At 42.3% G+C, this 16,437-nt stretch overlaps 1 protein-coding gene across 2 annotated transcripts in view; it reads right to left on the bottom strand.

Moving 5' to 3' along the window:
* The window catches only part of Stambpl1 (STAM binding protein-like 1), a 46,154-nt gene extending 31,872 nt beyond the window's left edge, over positions 1-14,282 (bottom strand). Inside the window, exon 1 of one of the 2 annotated variants that reach the window (XM_013514911.1) lies at positions 13,957-14,282. The gene's annotated coding sequence lies outside the window, so the exon portion shown is untranslated. The remainder of the gene's footprint in view (positions 1-13,956) is intronic. The other variant, XM_005385860.2, reaches the window with a different exon arrangement.
* Between the last annotated feature and the right edge of the window lie 2,155 nt (positions 14,283-16,437).

The following is a 16,437-nucleotide window of genomic DNA, read 5'->3' on the forward strand; positions in this document are numbered from 1 at the left end:
TCAATTTAGAATATTTGCTGGCTTTTAGTAGAAGTTCTGATTTTTATGATGTCCGAAAGTCATTTCATACGCTTATAAATGTACTACTTTAGGGTTCTGGTTTTGTAAAATTGGGAATTAACATGCACTATAAAACATTTAGTAAACGAATTTGAGGTGTCAAGGAGAAATTCATATTTGTGCATAGATATGTTATATCATAAATCTATTTGGGGTTACTAATTTTGTTCTACTACTGTTGAAATACTAAAAATTCAGCTGGGCATAGTGGTGCATGCCTGTAATCTGAGCACTTCGGGAGGCTGAGGCTGGAGGATCAAAAGTTAAAGCTCAACCTGGGCAATTTAGGAGTTCAGCGAGGCCCTGTCTCAAAATAAAAAATAAAGAAAGAGCTGGAGATGTAGCTCAGTGTGAGAACTCTGGGTTCAATTCCCAGGACAAAAGAAAGAGAGAGAGAGAAAAGAGAGAAGAGGGAGGGAGGGAAGGAAAGAAGGAAGAATGGAAGGAGAAAGAAGAAAGACAAGCAGATGAAAAATTCTGGGATATTATGCATTCCAATATAAGCCACTAAAAAAATTTTTAAAAATTAAAAAAACAATATAAGCCACTAAACTTTAATGCCTATTTTAATGTATTTTCCCTTTTTATTCCAATTTATTTTTAAGAAAATACTATCTGAAAGATAACTTATAATGGGTCATAAATTTTTTTAAATGACATCATTTTGTGCTTGCCAGCTGCCTAAAGCTCAGAGATAGGAGAAGTCCATGGGCATGATTAATCAATTTTATGTAATTTTCCTACATTTCCGAAGAACCGTTCTTCAACAAATGAATTTAGTCTAGCACTACTACTCAAAAGCAGAAGACAGCTATCTGGAAATACTTCTCCGTGGCTTCTCCAAAATTCTCCCAGCACAGAACCTTCACTGTTCAACACCTTCCAGTGGTTAGTCCATTCCTGTTCGGTTTTACGTTAGGCAGTGTCTTCAGTACAGTAGACCACAGCCAAAAAAGAGCAGTGTATCTCTACGATGTTCTCTGGCAATCCACTGTAAACCTGCAGTCACTGAGAAGGGACACTATGCTGTTCCTCTTTGCTTCTCACTCACTCCCAGTCTTTCTTCCTGTAGCCAATGGGTTCCTAACTGTGATGCAATATTTCCTGAGCACGGTTCCCAGAGCACCTGCCCCACAATAACTCAGTAAGGGAGGGAGTTGCTGGCACCAATAGATTCTTAGAGCTCTCTGAGTCAGAAATTCTGGGAAGGGTGTTCCTCACGTGTATCTCTCTCTCTCTCTCTCTCTCTCTCTCTCTCTCTCTCTCTCTTTCTCTCTCTCTCTCTCTCGTAAAGCAACCCAGTATATTTTTATGCACATTAACACTTGAGCCATGGCATCAAATAAAAGTACTCTGACAGTTACCAATAACCTTCTACATGCCTGGCCCTCATCTGCTTAATTTTCTGTACAAGTGCCTCTGATGCTGCTGCGATTAAGTAGAGGGATTTCTTCTTTTCTCCCTTACTCTTCAATCTGCATCTCAAATGCTAATTATCCATCTTTCCTCTTGACATATCCTTATTTTATAGGACATTTTTTTTTTTTTGTCTTGGCTTCAGTTTGAGTTTTGGCACTGTGCTGTCAAATGTCCTTGCTTCCACCTCAATACCTAACTGGATATGTCCCAAGAATAAATACCTCTTTCCCACAAAAATCACTAGCCCCAAATAAATGCACTTTTGCATTCATCATTGTTATGGTTTGTGTCTGCATATTCCCCCAAATCCTCATGCAGTCATGGGGAGGGCTTTTAGAGTTTATGATTAATCCATGATCCAATGCTAGAATTATGGGTGTGAGTGCTACACCTGCCCTGGGACAGATAGTTTGCATATGTAAGACAGAGAAAGAAGCTGCTTGCCAGCCATTCCTCCCTTCTGGCTCTGGTTGCTTTTGCTGTGTTCTGCCGCCATGAACTGTTGCCCTCTGCCATGTGCCACTCTGCCTTGGAGCCAGCCAAGTACAGACAGAAACCTCCAAAAACTGTAAGCTAAATAAACCTTTCCTTCCTTAATTCTGGGCATCGGGTATTTTGTCCCTGCAATGAGAGACAAGCAACAGAGACAATCATTCAACATTATTTATTGAGCCCTACATTTTACTAGAAACAGTGATACAATGGAGAAGAAAGAGGCAGACATACCTGATCTTGTGGCCCTTACGCTCTGCCAGAGGCAAAGGCTAGTGCAATGAGGTAGAAATATTAAACGATTACCCACACAATAAATAATATGATAACAAGAGTGGCAACTGCAGAAAACAATAAGAACTAGACATTTTCTAGCAAGAATACACCAGAAATAACAGTGTGGCCTCCTTGATCCATCAAGGGACATCTGTCACGGATTTGTCTGATTATTGGTGATGTTAATGTTAACCATTTATTTGTCATGTATTTCAGTTTTTCTCCTGTAAATATATTATTTTTCTCAGTATAATTTAAAAATATTTTGTATATATTTTGAGACTATGCAACTGTTCTGTTCCCTAATAATTTTAGCAACTAAAGATGATTTTTGCCTGAAACAATGATCACTGTAATGCTTGAAAATGGTGATGTGTCTATTTTCATCATTCCGGGCACATTTTTATTAGACTAGTTGAGTTTCTGATTCAAAGTTGTTTTATTTTTACATAAAGTTTAAACAATATCCCCACACACACCGAAGCCTGGGGTCCAACCTAGGGCCTTGCATGTGGGAGGCAAGCACTCTACCAGGGAGCTACAGCCTCAGCCCAGATCCTTTTTTATGGTAGCTATATTCCTTAAACACTGTGATAACAACACCAACATTAATATGTCTACCCTCTGTTTTCCGACACAGCTATGCTTAGACACTTTTGGATAAACAGCTTCAATCAACGTGTAATTTTATTTTTATGTCAGGAATGAGACAGAGATAGTCTCTTTTCACCACTGGGCAGAATGACCTCAAACTGAGCCTTCTCGTTTAATTCTCAACTCTGGCTAGTAAGGTGATCCTTGCTCAAAATGGGCACTCAGCTCGGACCTGGAGATTGAAGTAGCCTAGGTAGTGGCGGGGAGGGGGAGGGAAGCAAGCGGCAGCCAGAGAGGAGGGAAGCGTGAAACGGCCAAAGGGGGTAGCCCAGCTCTGAACTGAAGATTGGGAAGGAATAGGGTAAACAGCCACTGGGGGATAATCGGAGGAAAAATCATAGAACTTAGAAGCCACATGGATGTAATGGGGTCAGGAGCACAGTTAAGCAAAGATACTGTAAACCTCAACATCCAAAGTGCTCCTGACTCCATCAAAAGGTGAACAGCTCCCCCCTCCAACCAAGTGCACAAAACACAGCACACCCTGGAAGCAGCCACCCTGCACTGGCCCCGCTCACAGCCCCACATCCCATCTTCCACCTACACTGTGGGTTCTGATGCACTCACCAAAATATCTCTCAAATGTGCGCCCTCTACCTCCCTTTTCTCTGCGTTTCAGAAGAGCTTTCTAACTGGTCTATTCCTACCATGCTTCCTTCTGATTAACGGCACATACAGCATACATTGGGACCTTTCAAACTGGACCCAAATACTGTCATTTCTTGTCTGAAAACCCCTCAATGACTTTTCATTGCTGTTAATATCATAGAGCAGTTCCCTCTTAGCCCTGGAAGGTATGTTCCATTTACCAAACCCTATACATGCTGGTTTTTTTTCTAGAAAAACATACCTATGATAAAGCTTAATGTGTAAGTTAGGAACAATAAGAAATTAATAGTAGTTAATAATAAAATAAGTATAACAATATAATGTAATTAAAGTTATGTGAATGTGGTCTCTCTCTGCCTTCAGCAACTTTTGTCAGATCCTACTCACCCTTCTTGTTGAGTGCAGGTAACTGAAGCCACAGAGCTCAAGGGATACTCCTGTGTGCCCTAGCAGTCCTACCAAACTGGGTTGGACCAGGCTGACTCCACACCAGCCTCCCTTCACAGGCCTACTGCACACACGGCATCTACCCCACAGGCCTACCCCACACACAGCAGAGTTGCACCGTGCAAAGTCAATGGAAATAGACCCCACCCTCAGATCACACTTCTGCTTCTTACCCATTTTCTAGTGACAACTTAAAAAGCTCTTTTTCGGGAAAGATTTTTTTCCATCACCACACATGGCCACACCCTAGAAGCAACAGATAAGCTCAAATCAAGGAATTTTTTACAAAGCAACCAGCCAGCACTCTTAGAAAGTGTCAACGTCATGAAAGAAAGACTAAGGAACCACCCAAGATTTAAAAGACTAAAGAGACATATGTGATTCTGGATTGGATCCTCAACCAGAAGAAGGACTTCGGTGAAATCTAACACCTCTAGCTTAGACAATGTCACTACATCAATGTTAATTTCCTGACTCTAATAGTTACTGTGGTAATATAAAGTTAATATTTGGAGAAGCTGTGTCAAGGATGTACAGAAGTTCTACATACTCTTTCCACGATCTTTTAGGAGTCTGAAATTATTTTAAAAGGAAATATTAAAAATTTTTAAGTAATGCTTTGAAAAATCAATAAGTGAAAGGACAACAAAGGGAAAAATGTTTCCATCTCTTATAACAAGTACATCTGTTACCTCACTTGCGGAATAATAAAAAAAAGGTAAAATGTAGAATGAAAATGAGCAAATGACATGAACAAATCTTAAGAAACACAAGCAGCTAAGTAATATGTGGGGAAATATTTAAACTCACTAATAACTATAAAACTGAATTTCAAACAAGTAGCTCAGTAGTAGAGCAGTTCTTTAGCATGCACAAGACCCTGGTTCAATCCCTAGCACCAAAACCAAACAAATAAATACTAATAAAAAACCCTGTGAATTTCAACATGGTAATTTCATTGGTCTGACTGCTAAAATTTAAATGATTAATTATAGTCAATACTGATGAACACTGGAAGAAAATTTGCCACATTTTTTCTGTATAGCATGCATTTACCCTATTAATAAATTCCAATTCTCAAATTTTCCTATAGATTCTCACAGTCTTGTACCCACACAGACACATGCTTCACATGTTTTAAACATAGTAAAATTTTGTAAATAAAAAGAAGTAACAAAGGGGAACCATTTCTCGTTGGGTGTGGTGGTACACATGTGTAATTCCAGCACTGGGGAAGCTGAGACAGGAGGATCACCGCAAGTTCAAAGCCAGCCTGAACTACACTCTGAGACCTTGTCTCAAAAAAAATAAACAAACAAACAAAAAACCCACAAGGTGGAGGGGGAAGGATCATTTAAAGTAAAGAGTCTCTCTGGTGGATGAAGCCATTAAAACAGGCTTATATGTTTATGTACTGAACACAAAACTGTCCAGTTAAAGCATTAAGTAAATAATACGTGACTCTATTCTTGCAGCAACTGTTTCCCAAGGGTGGTGTCATGAGGACTTTCTTTTCTTTCTTTTTTTTTTTTTTTGGTACCGGGAGTTGAACTCACGTCCTCACGCTTGCTGGGCAGGCGCTGTGCGGCTGAGCTAACTCCCCGGCGGGACTTTCATTTTGAATTCGCTCATTTCTGTACAATTTATTCTAAGTATGTATCACTTTATAAAATTATACTTTTCAAAGCTTTGAAGCTTTGGGTAAATTGCCACAGATAGGAGTCCTAGCCTTGCTAACATGCAGTCTTCGTGGCTACGCTGTGTCGCCTGAGCGTTACACTTGGTATCACGGAGTTACTGGAAGGAGCGGTTCCCCTGCTGCAGACGTTCAGCTGGAGAAGCTACTGCAAAGCCTTTCGAAGCCGTCCGGCCAAATCAGGGCCCCAGCTCCTCACTTTTGCTCCCTTTGCCTCAGTGATGGCAAACCAGCCTGCTGTGCTCTGTTTCTGGGACCGGTACTGAGCTTAGGGATACGTGGTTTACATTATTAGTCAGTCCTGCTCAGAAATGCAGTGTGGCAGCCGAAGGCCTACTAGAAGAAGTTTAAACATCCTGGCCCACTCGCGAGGGCCCCGGGAGTCTGGCTCTCTTTCCCCTCCGCATTCATACATTCATATTTTCTCAGCGCTTCTCTGTCTTCCCTAACTTCTCTTTGATCAAACCAATGTCTGTTTTATACAAACATCTGCCATTCGGGAGGATGTGTGCCAGGATCTCTAAAACTTCCTGCTGACTTGTATTTTTGTCTGATTTGACCTTCAAAGAACAAGTATCATCACTAGGACCATGAGAGGCCGAATATCTTCCATTATAAGAACTTCAAGGCGGGGGCTGGGGATTTAGCTCAGCGGCACAGTGCCTTCCCCGGTAAGCGCAAGGTTGTGAGTTCAAACCTCGGTACCGGGGAAAAAAAAGAACTTCAAGGCAGCACTGGAGTTTGTATTGCAATGTTATTATGTGAAAATGTCTAAGGAAATCAGGAAGTATAGTTGCTGAAAACATAAAAATAAAAGGAAGAATTTGAAGAACATAAAGTGAGATTTAACCCTTAAATAGCCTTTTCTCAAAGTTTGGTTTATTGAGTACCCATATTAAAATTCTCTGAGAAGACTTAAATGGAAGTCAGCTCACTCCACCCACCCCTTCTTGGTGCTGGCATAGAAGACATTTGACTTTATTTGTTAGGCTAATTTGGGAATCACTGCCCTAGTTACTGTTCTAAACTTCTCAAAAATATTTCACTTGTTAAAAAGAAAAATGACTGCATGTGCCATAAAGATAGAACAGTTATACTTCTCTTAAGATCCACATTGTGATGTCTTGGATTTTTCACTAATTAGAAAATTAAGTTCCACACCTACTTGTGATTCCAAGTGATTTTAATTTTATTTATGAAAGTTAAATGCTATATAGATTCAGTGAGCCATTTCCTTGTTCCATTAACCAGAAACATTGACATAGGAAGTTCTTATCCTCGACCTTTCTAATCTCATTCCATCTACCAAGTGTATTTGTTCCTACTATAAAAGATAACTTATCTGCTGGGACAACTTTTAAGCCAACTTTTCAAGGGCAAAACACATTGGAAAAAGAACCACGGGCAAACTACAAACCACCAGGAGACGGAAGCTTAGACCCACAGGCCTGCAAGAGTTGAGTTTCTTCTCAGCTATTGAAAAGCACATTTCTAGAGTTAAATGATATGGTTCTAGTGATAACGACGCTAAGATAATGACAGAATAAGACATATGAAATCACAGTATTACAGACAGCTAAGTCAGACAGAAATTAATGTACAGTTGAGAGGGACTGGGACCTCAAGGAAGTCAACAGAAAACAATAAAGACATTAAGATTGTGGCGGGAGGGGCAAGGTGGAGATGGAATGGCCAGGCTTGCATGCTGTCCTGAGGGATAAAGAGCAATTTGAGATTATACTGTAATTAGCACCACTTGGTCCAGTCAGTGCAGACAGGCATCAGTTGCCCAGGTGGGTGACCAGAGCACCTGGACCTATCCCTTCCCCAGAATGCCTTTATTCTATCTATGTACCTCTGCCATGTGACTCGCTTCTCTATAGGATCGATATTAGCGAAGAGGCTATACCTGTAATCCTATAGGTTGTCATTTGATCCACATTATACCCACACTGTAACTTTCCTGTACAAATTACCCCTGACAAAGGGCCTCAGTGGACACCTACTTAGGACCCCTCCTGGAAATCCAAGAGCTACTCTTCTTTCCCATATTTTCCATAAAACACTCCTAACTTCCTCCTTTGGTTTGTGACTTCCTTCCTTGATGCTATGAGACCATGAACTCAGCAATCTGGCATTTAACAGGTTGAGAGTTTTATTTTTCGTATATCAAGAGTCATTACTGATTGGAGTTTTCCTTTGGCTTTCAGTCAAACATGCACAGTTGATTGCTCCAGTCACTGGAGTCTGACAAGTAGAATTCTTAAGAGGAACTGTGTTCTTTTCTGAACACAAGCCAGTGCAAAACAGGAAGGCAGTGTTCACGAGGAAGGAGCCAGAAAGGGTTAAAAATGAGTCATCTTCATCTCCTGTTTCCAAATTAACCCATCAAATCAAATCATCTATCAAACCTCTAAAATGCATACTTTGTGCTGGGCCCCTTAACAGTTATCTCTTGTATGAGACTCTGCTGAATCTTTGGTCCAGTCACTAGGATGCTCTTGAAACATCAGTACTGCAAAGATTTGAAAAACAGAACACTAAACTCTAGAACACTAAACAGAACACTAAACAGAACACCAAACCTCAAACTTCATCACCCTTAATCAATTTTAAACTCATAAAATTTAAAAACAGGATTGTTTTAAAAAGAAGGAATGGAACTATTTAGGTAAATCATAAAATGTGTCATTTAAACAAAAGGATAAATCAAAGGATGCAGAGTATATTTTAAAAGATGAAATCTAAAATTTTTTCTTCAACTAAATTCATAAACTTTTATCCATGAACTTTTCACAATACCAAAGAAGAATTTTCAACTACCTGAAAAAAACAAAATACTGTGACAGCAGATACAGCTCAATGGTAGATGTGCTTCGCATGTGTAAGGCCCTGGGTTTGACGCCCAGCAGCATGGAAAGAAAGAGGAGGGGAAAGGAGAAGGAAGAGGGAGGGAATGGGAGGAGAGAAAATAAAAATGAAAAGAAGAAAGAGGGGGAGGAAGAAAGAAAAAAGGGGAAAAAAGAAGGGAGGGAGGAAAGAAAGGAAAAACTATTAACTACAAACAAATTATTTATGAGAACCAAAATTACAAGGATTAACATAATAATGTCAAAATGCTGAAATCAGTGATGGCCGATTTCATTCTAGAGAAGCTCAGGAGGCCAGGCATGGTGGCACACCTCTATAAATCTGTAATGTCAGCTGCTCCGGAGGCTGAGGCAGGAAGATCAAGGCCAGTCCAGGCAACTTTGATTGAGATCCTGCCTGTCTCAAGAAAAAGAAATTTTCTTAAGCCTGTGGGTGTAGCTCTGTGGTAGAGTGCTTGCCTAGCAGATGAGAGACCCTGGATTCAGGCCCCAGCACGGCAAAGGAAAAGAAAAACGCTGTGGAGGAATTGACAGGTTTATTCTTCATTGCCACAGCAGGCTTCCCACCTCTCATTAAAATTTCAACTCTTATAATTAGACATAATTACTCCAACAAGTCAAAAAGCAGCTAAAATTTACTTTGCCACATAAAATTCTGAATAAGCTGAATAAAAAAATTGGTTAGAAATGTCATCATCTCTTCATGATAGCGCATAAGTAGGAGATACATGAGACTCAGCACATAGCAAGAGGCACAGAAGTTTCTCAGAGCCCTGACACACATCCCAGCACCAATACCCTACATTACATAGGCACAGCCTTCCTGTCTCTGGCAGGCAGCATTGAGTATAAGGACCAATGTATGTGTTGCATGTCAACAGTATTAGGTAGAAAAATTTTTTAAAAATGAAACTTTTGAAGTATATGTGAAAACAAATGGAAATACTTCTTAATAGTGATCGAAAATATTATTTACAAAATGCCAAAATAAAATATAAAGAAAAATAGCAAAAAAAAAAAAAAAAAGCTGTGCAATAATACAGGTACTAATTCTCTAATTCTATTTTGGAGATGGCAATAACTGGAACCTTAACCTTCCATCAGAGCAAGCCCGCACTTCTACACCAATCTGTACCCCCAGCACGTGGTGTAGGAGGCAGGATACACACAAAACAGGAAAGTAGGTGTTGGAGTCAGATTGTCTGCATGCAGCCCTCAACTGTATCAAATACCAGCGTGTGACACTGAGTAACTTATGTAGCTTCTTCTACCTTAATTTTTCATTCTATAAAATGGTACCTACTGCTAGAACCTTTAGCTGTTTGCCAGGCACTATTTTTAAATTTTTATTTTTAACATATGTTGCTGTCCTGGGTATTAACCCCAGGGTGTTTGCACTGAGTTACAGCCTCGGTCTTAATTTTTTATTTTGAGACAAAGTCCCACCAAGTCATTAAGCTGCCCAGGCTGGGCTGGAACTTGCGATCCTCCTGCTTCCCTGTCCCAGAGTGCTGGGATTACAAGCATTTGCCACCACACCCAGCTACTTAAAAGCATTTTTCATAAACTTATTTGCTCATGTATTTCTCTTCAAGCCTTTTGAGAAAGAGACATATCTCAACTGAAACATGAAGAAACAGAAGCTCAGAAAAGTGAGTAACCAGCCGAAGGACACGTGCAATTAGTAAGTGGCAAAAAGGTCTCATGTTCTTAGCCACTCTCGCATCCTTGAGGTAACTCCAAGCTTCTGATTGTCTCTGGCATATTATACATGTTCAATAAGTAACATGAATATATGCTAATACATGTTTACCAAATAGTCACAAAATCCTGTGAGCTCAGCAGGAAAACAACCACTATGATAACTGGTGACACAGGCAAATTGTATAATATGCTTATGATCACACATGTGCCCCTTTTCACTTACAACAAAGAATCCTAGCGTCTGACTTCCTGAAATTGTCCTGTCTCCATCTCAGGATCCCTTGGATCCTATGTTGTTCTCTTGGCACCAGACACCTCCACTCCTGCTTAGCTGGCAAAGTGCTCTTACAATAAAACTTTTCATCACTTGTTTCCTTTCAAGGAACCTATACCTGGTTACCACATCAAATCGAAACTGAACCCCTGGCTTGCAAGAGTTTTAGTATGCCGTGGAGGGGAAAATGCCTTTAACTTTCATCAAGTGCTCAAGTGTCCATTTAGCAAAGAAATACTTGATATGAATGACCACATTTCATTATAAATGAATAGCAGTTTCTGTGCTACTTCAGAACTTTGAGTAATTTTATTTCAACTACGTATTTTTGGACGTAGCTCAATGAAAAGGTGAATGTTTCATTTTACTTCCATTCAAAATAAAATAAACTTGATCAGAGAAGTACATAAAAGAAGATAAAATTTTGCATTATTATTATATACAACTTAAATCTAGGTAAATTTTAGCTAAGTTTCTAATCTTTCATCTTGAAATTAGATCCTAAATCACAGAGAGAATCTGTAATATTTGCAGGTAAAGCCAAAAGAAAAAGAAAGCAAAACACCTTAATATTCCAGATTAAATAATGTGCCCATTTCCAAAAAAGGCCCTTGAAAAGTTAACTAAAGCAAACCAAAACATAGGAATTACTGGTGCTTTTAGAAAAGAGTGCTTTTAGTAAACACAAGTTACTTAGTAACCACCAGTCTGAATTAATGCCTCTAAGCTAACCACATCAATAGACAAAAATAACATACTTTCATTTGAAGAGAATCAAATGATACAGGTTTTGAAGACATAGCAACTCTCCAAATGTTCCACTGGCCCTTCCACTGACATGAGGTGATGCAGGATTGTACTAGAAGTTCATTTGATTTGCTTAGAAATGCAAATATTTCTGACAAAAACCACATCCAGATGTAGCTACATCCAGACTGTTCCGTAGTTGAATGTTCTGATGTCAACAGGATTTCTAAATGTACACTCACATCTAGTTGGAAAGTTCACATGTTCAGATAGCTGGAATAAGCAACTCTACAGGTACTAAAGCAGGGGGTTTTTGTTTTGTTTTGTTTTGTTGAAATTGTTATTGTTCCTTCCCTTGGGGAAGTTCGTCTTCTTAGCTGAGTAAATATCAACTGGGCTTCAATTTGGTGAAATGTTTGTTGAGTCACATAAAGTCATGAGTAAAAGAAAAAAAATCAATAACAGAAGTCAGTGTAGATAGGTCTGGAAGATAAAGGCATTCTAGAATTTGTTATTCATTTGACAAATATTTTTTGAACAGCTGCAATCCATCAGCCCCAAGGGATGGAAAACCGTCTAACATTTTCAGGGATAATCATGAGTCATTTCTCAGTTTCCATTGAAAGCTTCTTATAAATCTTTCACGGGGTTAAGAAAAAATTATGACATTAGAAAGAATCACAAATCCAGCAAAATAATTAAAAAGCCTCTAATGGCCAAATGCACTGGCCAGGAATCCGGCCCTTGGTACTGACCAGGCAGCATCTGTGTTATTTCCTCTCTCATTTTGGAGCAAGAATTATCAGACTTTTCTCTAACAGGCAACCTCTCACTCCGTGGGTCTTAACTGTAAGTAGGCGTGGGAAGAGTCCTTAAAGGAAGGCTATGATTAAACTGAGTTAAATCCTATGTCCTAAAGGTAAGAAGAAGATGTAACTACCGTTAACAATTCTTTAACTAGTTTTATCAGTCCTTTCCAGGAACCGATCCCAGACACACCCTCTCTCCAGGAACAAATCTTTCTGCTGAGGGTCTCCTCTTTCTAAGCCCCTCCATGGCAATAAGAATCAGGGATCCAAAGGTGGAATCTTTGCAAACAAAGCAAACAACTCCCTGTGTGTATGCTTGGACAGAAATTACGCAGCCAGTTCGTTTTCCAGGCAGGTTCCAATACTATGTCATGGCTTTGAAGAGTGTATTAGAGTCAACGGTTAATAAACAGCATACTTTTTAAAGACAATTTGTGTTAAAAATAAACACATATTTATAGCACAGCTACAAAATGGCCAGTGTAATCCAGTTGTAGACTACATTTCTGCAGTTCATTTAGCATCCGTGCTGAAAACTTAGAAGTGCCAACTGACACAAGAACCGGAGAAGGAAAACACACATACAGTGGTTTAATCTCTACGGAAAAAGCGCTGTCCGCGGGCGGGGGCTGTGGCTCTGTGATACCCGCTTGAGTGAGGCCTTCGGTTCACCACAAGCACTGTAAAAATAAATAAATAAACAAAAACCCCACTCTGCCTCCAAAACTGAAACAGGAAACCAAACATTTGGGTGTGATTTATCTGCTGAAACAAACCTGTGTACTGACCTTGACGGGGCCTTTAATCTTGAGACCCCCAGCGAGCCTCCTAATATCCACTACAGTTCTGGAAATGCTATGAAGCCCCAAATTTCATTTTGTTTTCGGCAATCAGCAAGAGGCTTGGAAAGCACTGTGCCTCCTGGGCCTTACTTTAAAAGATGCCTCTCTCACTGTCTACCACACGCTGACTTCCAGAAGGCGAACCGCCCGCCTTACCCCCACCCCACAACACTGGACAGTTTTTCAGTCGTCCAGATTACATGAATCAAGCTGGGCGTGGTGGCGCACGCCTTTAATCCCAGCACTCGGGAGGCTGAGGCTGGAGGATCGTTGTGAGTTCAAGGCCAGCCTGGGCTACAAAGTGAGCTCAACACTAGCCTGAACTGCAGAGCGAGACCCTGTCTCAAAAAATAAAAAAAAAAAAAAAAAAAAAAAAACAGATTACATGAATCATTTATTCCTAAAGTCATTTTCTTCTTGGTCATCAACAGGGTGAGGCTGCTTTAGAGTGTTCTGGAAAATTACATCTTAGTGACATCCCACTTTGTGCTTTGCGCGGGGAGAGGGGGTATTCAGCTCATGTTTTTCTGGGAAGAGAAAATGTTTTAAGAGGGAAAGTAAACCTTTCTAGAAAGGCGCCCGCGCACGGCAAGGCCGGTTTCTCCAACCCTCGCCGCTCCCTCTTTACACCACAGCCAGCGCGGAGGTCTCTCCAAAGGCCGACATCATCCCCGAGACAGCATCCCGAAGCTGAACCAGAAAAGCACGCGCACCCGCGCGCAGGTCACCGTCGGAGCCCCGCCCCTCCTCCCCGGGCCGCGGCTCCTTCCTCCCAGGTCAAGGTGAAGCTAACCCCGAGGGCGGCCAGGGCGGGCGGGAAGGAAGCGAGCGGTAGGCACAGCCCGGCGAGCCCACGGCCGGCGCGGCCAGCGGAAGGGACCGAGCGCGCGGGCCACCAGGCGCACGCAGCAGGCACACGCGCGGCGCGGACACCAGCACACCTGGGGCACAGCACACGCGGGGCACAGCACAAGCGCGGACACCAGCACACGCGCGGGCACCAGCACACGCGCGACGTGCACACGCGCGGACACCAGCACACGCGCGCCGAACTCACCAGCAGCCCTCGGCGTCCGCAGCTCTAGTGGGACGGTGACTGCGAAGGCTGCCCGCGCCTGTGCCTGGCTTGGGCATCCGGCCTCCGCTCCAGCCCGGGCCGCGGGGGCTTTCGGGGGAAGGCGCTGCAGCCGGGCGCGGATGCAACCCGGCTCTCCTTGGCCAATTGAAGATTCGCCGGTTCCACTCTCTGGGGTCCCCGCCTCCCCTCTTTCTCCTCCTCCTCGTTGCCCGCCTTCCCAGGCCCAGGGGACAACGGCGACCTTGCGAAGCCACTCTCAGGCCTGCGGACTGAGACCCCGCGGCAGCTCTCTCTGCATCAGCCGCCGCCGCAGGAAGAGAAATTGTCGCTGCGAGCAGCCCGCCTCCCCGGCCAGGCCCGGCCCCGGCCCCCGGGCGCCTCCCCGCCTCTGTCTCCTCCCCCATCTCCCGCGGTCTGCAGAGAGAGCTCGCAGGTGGCAGCAGGTCCCTGCGGACTGCCTAGGGAGAGAGCGAAACGCCTGGGTGCGACTTACTCATCTGAAAGCCGCGTGTCTTCTGCTCAGCCTGGGACCCCGGCGCCCCTCTGCTCCCTCAGTTTCACCCAGATGGACAGGAGTGGAGACGGAGACCGCAGAGCACGCGAGCCAGGGGGCAGCCGGATTCGACCCCGAAACTGGCCTCGGATTGCGTTTTGGTGTAAATCCCATTTATACCTCATGTAGGAATTCCGTTTTGAGATTTAGCCATAACGGATACACCCACCATAAAACACTTCAGCTCCCTCTCTTCCCACTTTCGTGTACACCAGAAACATAAATATTGCATCTTCTGGATGTTATTATGTTACTATCAGACAGTGGATAGTAACGCTACGGATACATAGGACTGCTATGGTCCCCCACTGTGCCAGGCATTGGGCGCATGGAATCTTGCTGATCTGCCACAGCCCTGCATATAAAAGTTACCTTCATTTATTTATTTATTTTTTACAAGTAGGTTACAGAGAAGCAAAGTTATATAGCTCAGGTTACTCACCTAAAAATAGTAGAAATTGAAAGTTCAACTCTGATCTAGGGGTAAAGCACAAAACCAGTGTCTGATCTCACAACAAAAGGTGTTTCTATTGCTTGAAAAGGTTCTATTAAATTGTGACTTTTAAGAATACTGCTGCTACTAGATGAAATTCAGGCACTTTTCTTGAGCATGGTTGGGAGGCTTACTCGCATGTGTGAGAAGGGATTACAGAATGGCCCAGCGAGACATCGGCTTCTCTAAGAAGGCTTTTCCTCTGGAGACCGAACTTCTAGAGCTGGTTCTGCCACCAACCCAGGTACCTGGTCTTAGGCATTTCCTCTTCTTGGGCATCATCTTTCTGCATTGGTTTTTAAAAACCAGGACCATTAATTTTTGCAGCCAAGATTTTAAAGAAGCAACGGTGTTATTTTTCTGATTTTGAATTTGATTTCACATTGTGAATTTGGTTCCACATTTAAAATCAGGAAATTTAACAAAAATTCAAATTTCTTGTATTTTCTGAGAAGTTGTAAGATTGGGCAACGTTTGGTCCATGGTGTGTTCTATCAGCTGTCAGCTGGAGGTGAGGTAGCAGGTGTTCCCTGTAGACTCTGAGGGTGCTTGTGGGTTCCCCACTTCCATCACTTCTCATACATCCCCCACCTCCCTGACACATGAGGCTGTGGTAAGTATTCGAGTTTTCAGAGCTGGGCTTAATAATCTCATGATTAACTAAGCAATGTAAAATTCAATGGTAATTAAGCAGGCTATGCAGATTCCTAAAAAGTATTATGAAACAAAAAACTTCCACATTCATACTTACAGTCATCATTGATCATAAGTTCATGGTCTTAACTCCCTAGTATCCAAAATCCTTACACACAAAAAAAGCTAAGTGTGGTGCATCCCTATAACCCCAGCTATTTGGGAGGCTGAGGCAGGAGGATCACCTAAACTCAGAAGTCTACAGCCAATCTGGACAACATAGGAAGACCTTATTTCCACAAAGAAAAAAAACTCATAAAAGCCAATATGGTCCAACACTCACTGTTCCCTATCCTGGTAGTTGGGGGATCATCATGTGACCCAAGTTCAGCCAATCAGAGGCTCCTATATGGCTTTTGTGTCCAGGAACAGTAGGATGAGAAGCGCAGGTAATAGTGCCGGCCATGGCAGTGACCACAGTGTCCAAGTGGGTTGAGTGATGGGATCTGTTCTGATTCCTGCCTGTGTGGTGAGCCTGGTCCTCCAGCGTTCCTGCCTCTCTGGCTGCTACTCGATGGCCTTCAAAGACGTTTCTCCTTCCGCTAAGGCAGCCAGGAGTGGTTTTAGCGTTGGACACCGAGAGAACAGCAATTTTGGGAGGAAGTTCAAACTCTGTCTCTCGTCATTAATTCAGTTAATGCAGAGTGGGTGCAAATGTATTCATACAATTTTAGAAAATTTTAATGTGTCCTGTAGATTTCTTTGCATTTGTAAGATTCAA

Source organism: Chinchilla lanigera, unplaced genomic scaffold, assembly GCF_000276665.1.
Source record: "Chinchilla lanigera isolate Chin_1 unplaced genomic scaffold, ChiLan1.0 scaffold00024, whole genome shotgun sequence".
In the NCBI taxonomy this organism is placed as follows: domain Eukaryota; kingdom Metazoa; phylum Chordata; class Mammalia; order Rodentia; family Chinchillidae; genus Chinchilla; species Chinchilla lanigera.